Raw genomic sequence first — 10,858 nt, 5'->3', positions numbered from 1 at the left:
GGGTTAGAATGAACATGTGTAGGAATCCTTAGAGAATTAAATTGAGATTTATTTTAGGATGTTTATTGAATTGTAATTTTTCCTTTATGATTATAAATACAATATTGTTGTGTTTGATGGACCAATTGATGTACTTATGCAAATTGGTTGATAAAATTGAGTGTTCTTGGTGTTTTCGTGTTTTTAACCTAGAATTTTGATTTATTGATTTTGATATAATTGTATGAAATTGTTTGAGGGATTTTACTTTTGTGAGAAGCATTTTTGTATAAATTGTTTATACTTTAGACAAGATTTGCTAGATTGGTATGATAAAATGTTATATTGAGATTATGAAGTTGTGATTAAAATTGTGCCTAAGTGATAAATTGAATGTGTGATGAATTGTGAGATAACATGTTGCTTTGAGATTATAACATTGTTATTGGGATTGAGTATAAGTGCAAAGTTGAACATGCGTTGATTTGTGAGATACACGTAAACATGTGATGGTGGATTGTGACGTTATGATATGTTAAAATTGTGGACATGAAATTTGGTTGTGAATAGGTGTGTGGTTAACACTTATATGACAATACTTGTGTTGTGAGCTGTGAATTATACAATAATCGAACTGGTGTTTACCTTGAGAAAAATGTTTATGCATAGTGTTAAAGGGAAAGTGTAGGATTTCTAGTTAGAAACCTAAAGTGTTAAATTGTAGGGCAATGTGTTAAATGTGTTTAAAACACGAGTGTAAGGTCGTGGGTATTATATAATTCATGAGTAGTGTCTATGTGCAAAAAATATATTTAGGGGTTGGACCTGAATCAGGAAGGTGAGACTCTAACGGATTCTTCGGAGTCTAGGCCTTGGGGTAAAGACACTTGGTTTGAGTGTTTCTTTAAGCCTATGTTGATCCCATATGGTTGGAGCATTCTCACAAAACAGAGTGACCCTGATTGGTCACCTTATGATTTTACTTAGTGAAAGTGACCTAACATACCTTGTGTAGTGTGTCTTGTTATGTACTTCTAAGCACCACAATGTGATTTTTCACATACATAGTACCACATTGCATATATGTTTGAGTCTTAGTATAATTGTTACATAACACTTGCTAATTATTTATTATGAAATTGATGAGTGTTATTACATCTTCCCCTGAGTGTGTGATTCATGTGTAATGTGATTGATGATTGAAAAATAAATTTTAAATGATAAAGTGGTGAAGTGACATAAATTGTATTAAGTTGAGTTATGTTATAAATACTTCCATAATTTATTTTGATCATGCCTTTGTTTATTTGTACTTTTTTTAGAAATGTGACAACCCACTTCGTGTGTGTTATTTGTGTTGGATCGTGTAGTGATCTCGAACCTTGTGTTTGTGGAAACATATGACTAGGTGAATGACTTTAAAGAACTTCGCGTTAGAGGACGCTGGAACACAATGCTCTGATAGGATATGACATTAGGGATGAGTTTTTATTTTAATTGCATGATGTTATTTTATTTTATTTTACCTCACTGATTTAACAAAATTTTTTTGTAAACTTTGACGGCCTTGTTCTGAGCCGGGTATGTTTTTAATAAGTTTTATTTGGTAATATTAAAGCAAATGTGATCCTTTTACTCACATGAACTCATTTATGTTAATTGGAAAAAAAATCATTTTAGTTAATTTCGTATTTTTATATATTTTTCTTACTTATATGTATGTCGGGATAGAAGATGTCATATTTAACATGAAACAAAATAATGTCATTCACTTTTTTTTTTGAATCAAGAAATGAATTAATTCAAAAAAACGATAAACACAAGGCGATCGCAACCGATCCAGCCCCAACAAGCCAAGAGAACAAAAAGACCAAGGAATTGGTTCTAAGCTAAACCAAAACCCCAAAAAAGAACCTATGTCATCAACTCAGCAATATACCTCTTATACCTCTTTCTATCCCACACTCTATAGATTATCGTATTGATAATCGAATCCTCAACTTTCCTGTTAATTACATTTCCACCAAAAACCCTATGGTTTCTATAAGCCCAAATATGATATATTGTTTCAGTAAAAGCACATTTGAGTAACATAGCACGCCATCCCTTTCCTTTACACTTCCTAGTAATCCAATTCAATTCTTCTGACCAAGTACTTGGCATATGAATTATCTGCAACCAATTAAGAACCGCAGTCCAAATAGTCTTCAACTCAATACAACCAAAAAAGAGATGTTCATGGGATTCCATAGAAGAACAAAAAGCACAGTTAGCATCAACATTCAAACCAAATTTTATCAGGCGATCTTTGCTAGCAAGCCTGAAGTGACACGCCTGCCACAAACAAAAAAGAGCCCGCGGTCTGGCCAGATTGTTGCACATAAGAGTCCTCCAACTCATTTTCTCACTTTCCTCAAACAGAGCCAAATAAATTTTTTTCATTTTAAAAACATCCTGCATTCTGGACTGGTATTGCAGCAACAGGGGCCTCAACTTCATCATGCATGCCTCAACATGAGCATGGTTTTGAATGTCATTCACTTTGTTTCCTTAAAATAGGAATATCATTATTCGATAACAAAAATGGGTATACGCATTGTGTCTTGCTACTCTTTGGCATGTAGTACGAAGCTAAAACTCAATCTTGGTTTGATAAATTTCTTGGTGGTATCATTAAAAAAATTATATTGTTCAGATAACCACTTCTATTTTGGGGTATTTGATTTATATATATGTCATCAATAATATTTACTCAAAAAATACATTTTGCTACTATTTATGGCTGCTATCAACACCCAACTGAATAACAAAAATATCACTACTGATATCAAATTCCTTTGTTTTTGTACTCCTTTGTTTCTGATTTATGTGTCATGTACAGTATTATCAATCTAATTTTTTCCATTCACACTTCACATTTGTTCTACTACCCTTCGAAGGTGGGTTTCTAGAAATTAATTTGTGATTTTATTAGATTTTAACATTTTGTGTAAAGTTTTTGTCTTGAACACTAATTGATTTTTTCAGAAAACACATTTTCATTGGATAATTGTTTTTAAATCACTCATGTTTCTCAGAAAACAACTATTTGGTTGTCCTATCCCAAATGATCATATGCCTAAAGTTGTGTTGATTATAGATTGCAAATGGGTCTGTCATAGACATGGTTATGTGCAGGCTGAGAATGAAGGGGGTTTCCTAAAGTCACAAGAATAGTATACTCCATGCATCTCTATTAATTTGGTTATATGTGCAGAACAAAATTTTGATACAATTGTATACTAAACTTATTGAGATGTTAATCTTTTTATATGTTTATTTATGCTTTACCATTTAATAATAATAACTTTTATATTGTAAATGGAATTTAGAAATAATGAGTGAAGATCAATAGAATTGGGATGAAATGATTAAAACAATGACGAAGATTAATAAAAAATCAAAGAAAATGTTCAACACTGCCTATATCAAGGATCAAGTTAGCAATTTATTCTGATATCATATGTTCAACATTCTCATATCTAAGATAAACTTAATGTTAATTTCAGGATGTGTTGAGTACCATGTATTCATTTATGAAAAGTGCAAAATTCACTTAATTTGGAAGGAATTATGGAATGCAAGATTGTTTACAATCATTAGAGGAGGTCTGTAAAAACTGAATGCTGATGAAGGACTTTTGCAGAATAACAGAATTTGGAAGCTGGGATGCAAATTATATCTGAGTTCCTAGGTGCAACATCTAACTTTGTTTTGTTTTGAATTTTTTTTTAATTTAAGTACAATATACTATATTAATATATGTAAACTTTTGTTTATAACTCTTGATTGTATATTTTATGGGAAATGATGCTTGAGATGTTTTTACAAACAATCTTTTTTATCAACTTATTATTTTGTGTGGATAGAGTTTATTATACAAAATATATTATATATTTTAATTTTATTACATTTAATTTTCATTTACTTCTTTTTAATGATGATTTATATTTTATTTTTTAAGTTTTTACAACTTTAAATAATAAGATGTGTTAAGTATCATTATAATTGATTTTCAACTCATAAATATTTGTTAACATGTGAAATATTGTATTTTGTATTTTGCTTGATTTTCAACTCAGTTTTAACTTTTTCACGTGAAATGTTGTATCGTATATTAATTTTAATTGTCCTTTATTAAGTTCTACAACATTATAACTAAATATGTATAATTATATTATAAATTTTATAACCTACTCATGTGGACGCACGGATATTGAACCGGTAAAAAGGAGAAAGGGAATAAATAAATAAAATTAATAGAATATTATTTTATGACTTATTTGGGAAAATGAAAATGAAAATTGAGTGGTGGTAGGAGAGAGAATGTGAGGCTCCAGTTGCAGGTGCATGAAGTGTGGGACAGGGAACACACTTAAAAAGTAAGAGAAATAGTACGATGGTAGAAACACATCAACCTCGTCCGTACGATGACGTACCTCAGGAGCCAATGAGATATCGATAACACACCACCTTGTCATCAAAGTCTTTGTGGCATAGAGATTTTAAATTATTGTACCGTATTATTATTACGTTTCAGATAGGAGTGGAATCTTATTCTAGTCTCCCAAATCGTTGACATTAAATCATTTTTTTAAGAATATTTTTGTACTATTTAAAAAAAAGTGAAAGATATTTTACAAATTTGAATGTTAAGAAAAATTGTAAAATTAAAAATAAAATTCACTTGCATTTATAATTTTATGAATTATTAGATGTATTTTATACTTTTTTTTAGAGAAGATGCATTTTATACTTGAACCTTTTTAAAAATGGTTTTATACTTAAACCTATATAACATAGGTATATGTATCTATACAGATATTCACACAAAAAAAATCTATAGATAGATATTAAAAAAAGAGTATTTTATTAAATGTAAAAAGTATCATAACAACGTTTATATATATATATATATAATTTTGGATAGATCAACTACACGAAATTTTATTGTTTTTAATACAAAATTAATTTTTGATTGATGTTATTTAAATAATTTTAATTTTGTTAAATATTTTTTAAGATAAAATATTAAATATAAATTATTTCAGAATAATTTATTTTGTGATTAACTTTAAAAATAAGATCTATGATAATTGATAGATAATAAATTCCGCAAACATTTTAATAACATTTTATTGTCTCACGTGTACAAATAAGATTTGGTTGAAAGAAACAAAAATTATTTTAATAATTATATGTTTGGAGAGTTAATCTTATTTTCAGATAAGAAATCTTGTTTTTAGAAAAAAGAAAAAAAAACTTTAAGTTTGTAAGTTTTGATTTTTCGTGACTAGTTGTAAGTTTTAATTTAAAACATAGACTTTCTCATCAAATGTCATTTAGACTTATTTTTGCTGCTGGAAACGTGATTTATGCAGCAAACCTATTAGGCTAATATACGTAATTGATGTGTAAAATACAGATTGGGTTGTTTGTGTTGGGGTTTTACAATCAACGTTGCGTTGTTTGAAAAAATTGTACAAGAGATTGACAAATTAAGTATTGGTGATGATGGGTTAAAACCACCGTCAACTAGTAAACAGTAGAGATTGTGTTCGAAATGGGATTGTTTTGAGTTCAAATTAACCTTATCAACTTATTAAATTGATTAGTGTGTCCAATTAGATCAATTTCTAACGTAGTTGAGACGTCAAGTTTTCTTTAGTATTCGTATATAGAAGGGAAAGATCAATAAAGTAAAAACTCATTATTTGCTACATATTTATAAAATTATAAATAAAAAAATACATAAACTGAATATCTTTAGGAGAAAGCAATTGAGATTCATTTAAAATATTAACTTCTACTGTATGTTCTTTCATATAAATAAATTTAGGAATCAAAATATCAAACAATTGATCACATATTTTAAAAAATATATTACCGATTAATTATACCATATCATATTAATAAAAGAATTTTGGATTATATATAATAATAATAATAGTAATAATAATAATAATAATAATAATAAGATAACACTCTAAACAAATGTTTTTAACTCTAAATATATTGCTTTGAAAATAAAATATGTTTTCTAAAGAAATAAAACAAACCATCTTAAGCCATTCTGGATTTTCATATAAACAATTAAAATATGTTTTCACTCAAAAGTGTCCTATGAGTGTTTTTTTTCTTCTTTTCATATTAGAGCGTCCAATACTTGTTTTTATAAGAGCGTCCAATGTGTGTTTCTATGCAATACCTTTTTTAAGCACTATGCAATACCTTTAAACTACCTTTTAAGAGTCTTTGGCGGAAAAATTTTAAAATTATGAAAAATTTTAAATATTGAAATTCTTTTATTTGAATAAAAAAAATAGAATTATGAAGATAAAAAAATAAATATAAAGAAAAGAGAAAATAAAATTAATATATTAAAAAAAAAGAATATGATACATCACGGCAAGTACAGGAAAATTAGAACATAATGGTTTACCCCACCATATACTCGACCACACCATTGACCTTCTCTTCAAACATAATAGGTAACTGTGTGCAAAGAATGTTGCAGAGAGAGAAAGAAGTGGAAAATTAGGTTCTCCGCCACCCTCCAATGCGCCGCTCTTGCCACTCCTGCCAAGCCCTTCCTTACGGCGGTAGACAGTACAACATACACGAGCGGATCAACGAGCTCCAAAGTCGTTTTTTTTTCGATTTTTTTTGTAGTATTTTTTTGAATTGGGAGTTTGTTTTTTGAGGGATGGGGATGAAGGTTGATGACAAAAGGCAACAGAAGGAAAGCTCTTGGGCAGGGATGGGTTGATGAAACAAGAGACAACGAGCGATGGATCTGGCACGATGGTGTTACGTAAATGTGTCCTTCTTTTTTGGAATCAGAGGCAGCGATGTACGAGGTGGGTTCTGTTTTTTGAGGGAGTGGGGATTAATTTCGTCATTATTTTTGCATTGATTAGAGGATGAGAGCAAATGTTCATTTGCAATTCCACCATAGGAGGTTGAAGATGCTTCACATGAACTTGTTTATTAAATAAGATTAAATAAAAATAAGGTTTAATTACCCATTTAGTCCCTATACTTTTCAAATTTATCCATTTTAGTTCCCATAGTTAATAAGTGATATTTTTAGTCTATGTAGATTATTAATACCTATCGTTAAAATTGTTTAACACCGTTAAATTATTGTTATCGGCCGTCCTTCTCTGGAACTCTCTCTTCCAGGAGGCCCCCGTCTTGCAACGGATATTGCACTTCCACCCCACCTTCATCGTCGGCGCCGGCTGCAAAATCGGCGTCGTAGTCGACTTCTCCGACACATGCAAAGGCGAGAAATGGAGAGGAAGGTTTTGACGGCATGATGTATGGCGGGGCTTTTCGTTTGAGACATAGCACTCAACGATGATGAATTTGAACCCGTGATAGTTGCAAACCCGTGATTGTTGTTGCCATTGGAATCAAATAAGGACTCAAGGTTTATACCTGATTGAGGGGTGGTTGTAATCATTGTTGACGACATTGGAAGAATAGATCTATGGTGAAAATGAGATGGAGGGAAGCGGCGACGAGAATGAAAAGAAACAAAATATTTGTCATCATTGTTGAGTGCTATGTCTAAGACGGAAAATCCATCCGTACATCATTCCGTCAAAATCTTCCTCTCCATTTCTTGCCTTTGCATGTGTCAGAGAGGTCGATGGTGACACCGATTTTGTAGCGGGCGCCGATGATGAGGGTGGGGGCGGAAATGTATTATCCATTGCAAGGCGGGGGGCCTCCCGGAAGAGAGGGAACTCCGGGGAAGGACAATCGGCAACAATAATTTAACGATGTTAGACAATATTAACAGTAGGGACCTATTGGAAATTAAATGGTAAACTACAGGGATTAAAAAAGTCACTTATTAACTATAGGAACTAAAATGAAAAAAGTCACTTATTAACTATAGGAACTAAAATAAATATAGAGACTAAATAGATAATTAAACCTAAAAACAATTAGTGACGAGTTTAAAATACTAGTACTAACAATTCTAAACCACCAAAAACTGTAAAATTTGTATTATGTTTATATCACATTAACGTCATTGGTCTTAGATTTGGACACAAACATCAAATTAAATCTATTTTAAAAATTAAAGAATTAAATTAAATTTTTTAAAAATAAGATGATTAAATAAATTTATAAAATAAATTAAATAACCAAAATAATAATTCAACATTATTATTATTTTGAACTTAGTGCACCCCCAAGCAAAGGAAGAAGGTCAATTTATCAGTTGAGTAGTCCTTTGTTGTATGTTAAAGAAGAAGAATTAAATAGTCAAAATACCTTTTAAGTGAATTTCCAGTTCAACAATTTGTCATCTTTACTCTATCCTCCATATAAGACATGTCATTTCAAGTTCTTGTGAAGAGAAGCCTCATGCATTATTTATTGAAGAATCGGAATAGGAATATCTCATCTCTGAACAAATATTTTCTCTCAAGCATATAAGGGAACACTTTATCGAAGATTGAAGGAGAATCGATAGCATGGACATCTGAACAATGCCTAATCAATCTATTAACTTAATTTCATACATTTTTTTGTAATGGTAAAGCTTTCTATCGAAACGTTGGTTTTATATACTTAATTTTTGAGTTATCTCTTGTAAAAGAACCTTGTGATCTTGTGAAAGATTGAAGAGACTTAGTTATAAAAAATATTTGGGTAAATAATCTCGAGCTAATATTACATTGTTGTAAGGCCTAAAAAAATGATACAAAATACTCAGTGTAAACACTTTTGTTTAACATAATTTAAAATAATTGAATCTATTCATAATATTATTGAACTTGAATTACTTGATTAAGTTTATAAGGTTTGAATGTTTTATGATAATTAATTAAAACTCCTTAGGTGATAACTATAATTTTATGAGAATTATAAAAATTCAAATAAAATGACTAAAAAATTATTTAAGCTTTTTTTTATTATAATTTTTTTAAATTAAAATTAATAATTATTTTTCTATATTTAAGGTTAAAAAAACGTGAATTATGTTGAAACGATTAAATAATTGAAATGGTTGGTTGGGGGGACCACAGGCGTGGGATGGTCCCTCTTCTGTATCCGATGCACGGAATCTAATCAACGGCCAAAAAGTGAACACTGCAAATCGCTAGAACAGAATCTCTCTCTGGATGGACGTCGGAGACCAACCAAACGATGTAGTAACTATCACACTTTTTTTATTAATATTGTTTTAAAATGAATTACGGTTTTTTTTTTTTTTTGCTGATTTAAATAAATTACGGGTACATATTATTAAATAGTAGTAGTATAATGTACTAGTTGATATGAAATGTAGTATATTTAATTAATAATAAATAATATATAATGAATAAGATTTGTTCACGAGTATATTAGCGAAAGTATACTTCTTAAAAAATGAAATAATTCTAGATTCTTAATGTACTATTTTTTCATTTTTAAAATAAACTAAAGTTTTTATGTGATCAACTACTCTAATTTCTATAAAACTTCTTTGATCAGCTCTTTTTTATTTACAGTAACAAAAAAAATGTTGCCCACGCAGTGTACAAAAGTAACAAAACTTTCATCCTTAATTTTTTTCGTTTATTTTATTTTCTTTATATTTTATTAAATTATTATCTAAAATTTGAAATAATTTTTATTTGTAAATAAACATATAATGAAAAAACACAAAATAAAAAAAAAACGAAAAGAAAATAAAAATATTAAGAATGGAAAAAAATATTTAAAAAATAGATGACCTGCAAACCACTAAACATAAAAACCCATTTTAAAAGTTTTCAAATTTAAGATAATGTCCATAAATAAATAATGAAAAAATACAAGAAAAAGAAGAAAAAAACAAAACAAAAAAAGAAAATGAAAAAATATATTAGAGATATGCCAAAAAAATAAATAAATACAAAAGACACAAATACATGACGCATGAACCAGTAAAAAAAAATCCTTTTCCTCGTACATGTATTTTTTGTTTAGTGGCTCATGCCTTTGTGTCTTTTTATATTATTTTCTTAATGTTTTCAATGTTTTTCATTCTCCTTTTCATTTTGTTGTTTTTCTTCCTTTTTATTTTACATTTTTCATTATTTATTTATGTATTTATAAACATTATTTTATTTTTTTAATTTGATAATTTAAAAAATAAATAAAAAGATGAAGAAAATAATTTTTTTTATTTATGAACTCATCCGAGCCTAACCGCGACAAGCGTAGTGCGAAAAGAGAACCTCAATAGCCTTCGGCTGGAGCGGACCAGCGAAAAAAATTAGACAACAAATATAACCTACATGATTTTATAATAAAAATCTACTTTAACTATTTATTTATAGCTTTTAAAAATTTACTTATTTATAAGAAAAAAATCCAAAAATAAATTTTGATGAATGTGTTGGATGGTTCTTACGGATTCACAATTACAAATTGAGAATCTGTAAGTTTCATACAGATTCGTAATATTCAACTTTAAGTTGCAGAGAGAAAAACTTACCTCATTCATCATTGGACCGCAACACCCACCATAAAATGACTATTACAATTATGAATTGCAAATGAACCACGTGATAATGCACTTTTATCAAACCAACCACAAGAAATAAACAGGGGTAAAATTAAAATTTTAAAAATTATGTTAGGTGTAAAAGAATTTATGTTGGGTGCATGAAGAAAAACCTTTTGATATATTCTATTATTCTACTGTTTTTTTTTTGTTACAAGCATTTTCTTATTCTAGTATTCACGTATAAAAACTAATGTTGTTTTTGTCCGGCATTTACTTATTCTAAAATTCATACATAAAAACTATTTTTTAAAATATATGTAAATGACGGAAATATAATTATTA

Source organism: Glycine max, chromosome 9 (genome assembly GCF_000004515.6).
Source record: "Glycine max cultivar Williams 82 chromosome 9, Glycine_max_v4.0, whole genome shotgun sequence".
Taxonomy (NCBI): Eukaryota; Viridiplantae; Streptophyta; class Magnoliopsida; order Fabales; family Fabaceae; genus Glycine; species Glycine max.
Note: the sequence above shows the minus strand (reverse complement) of the source record.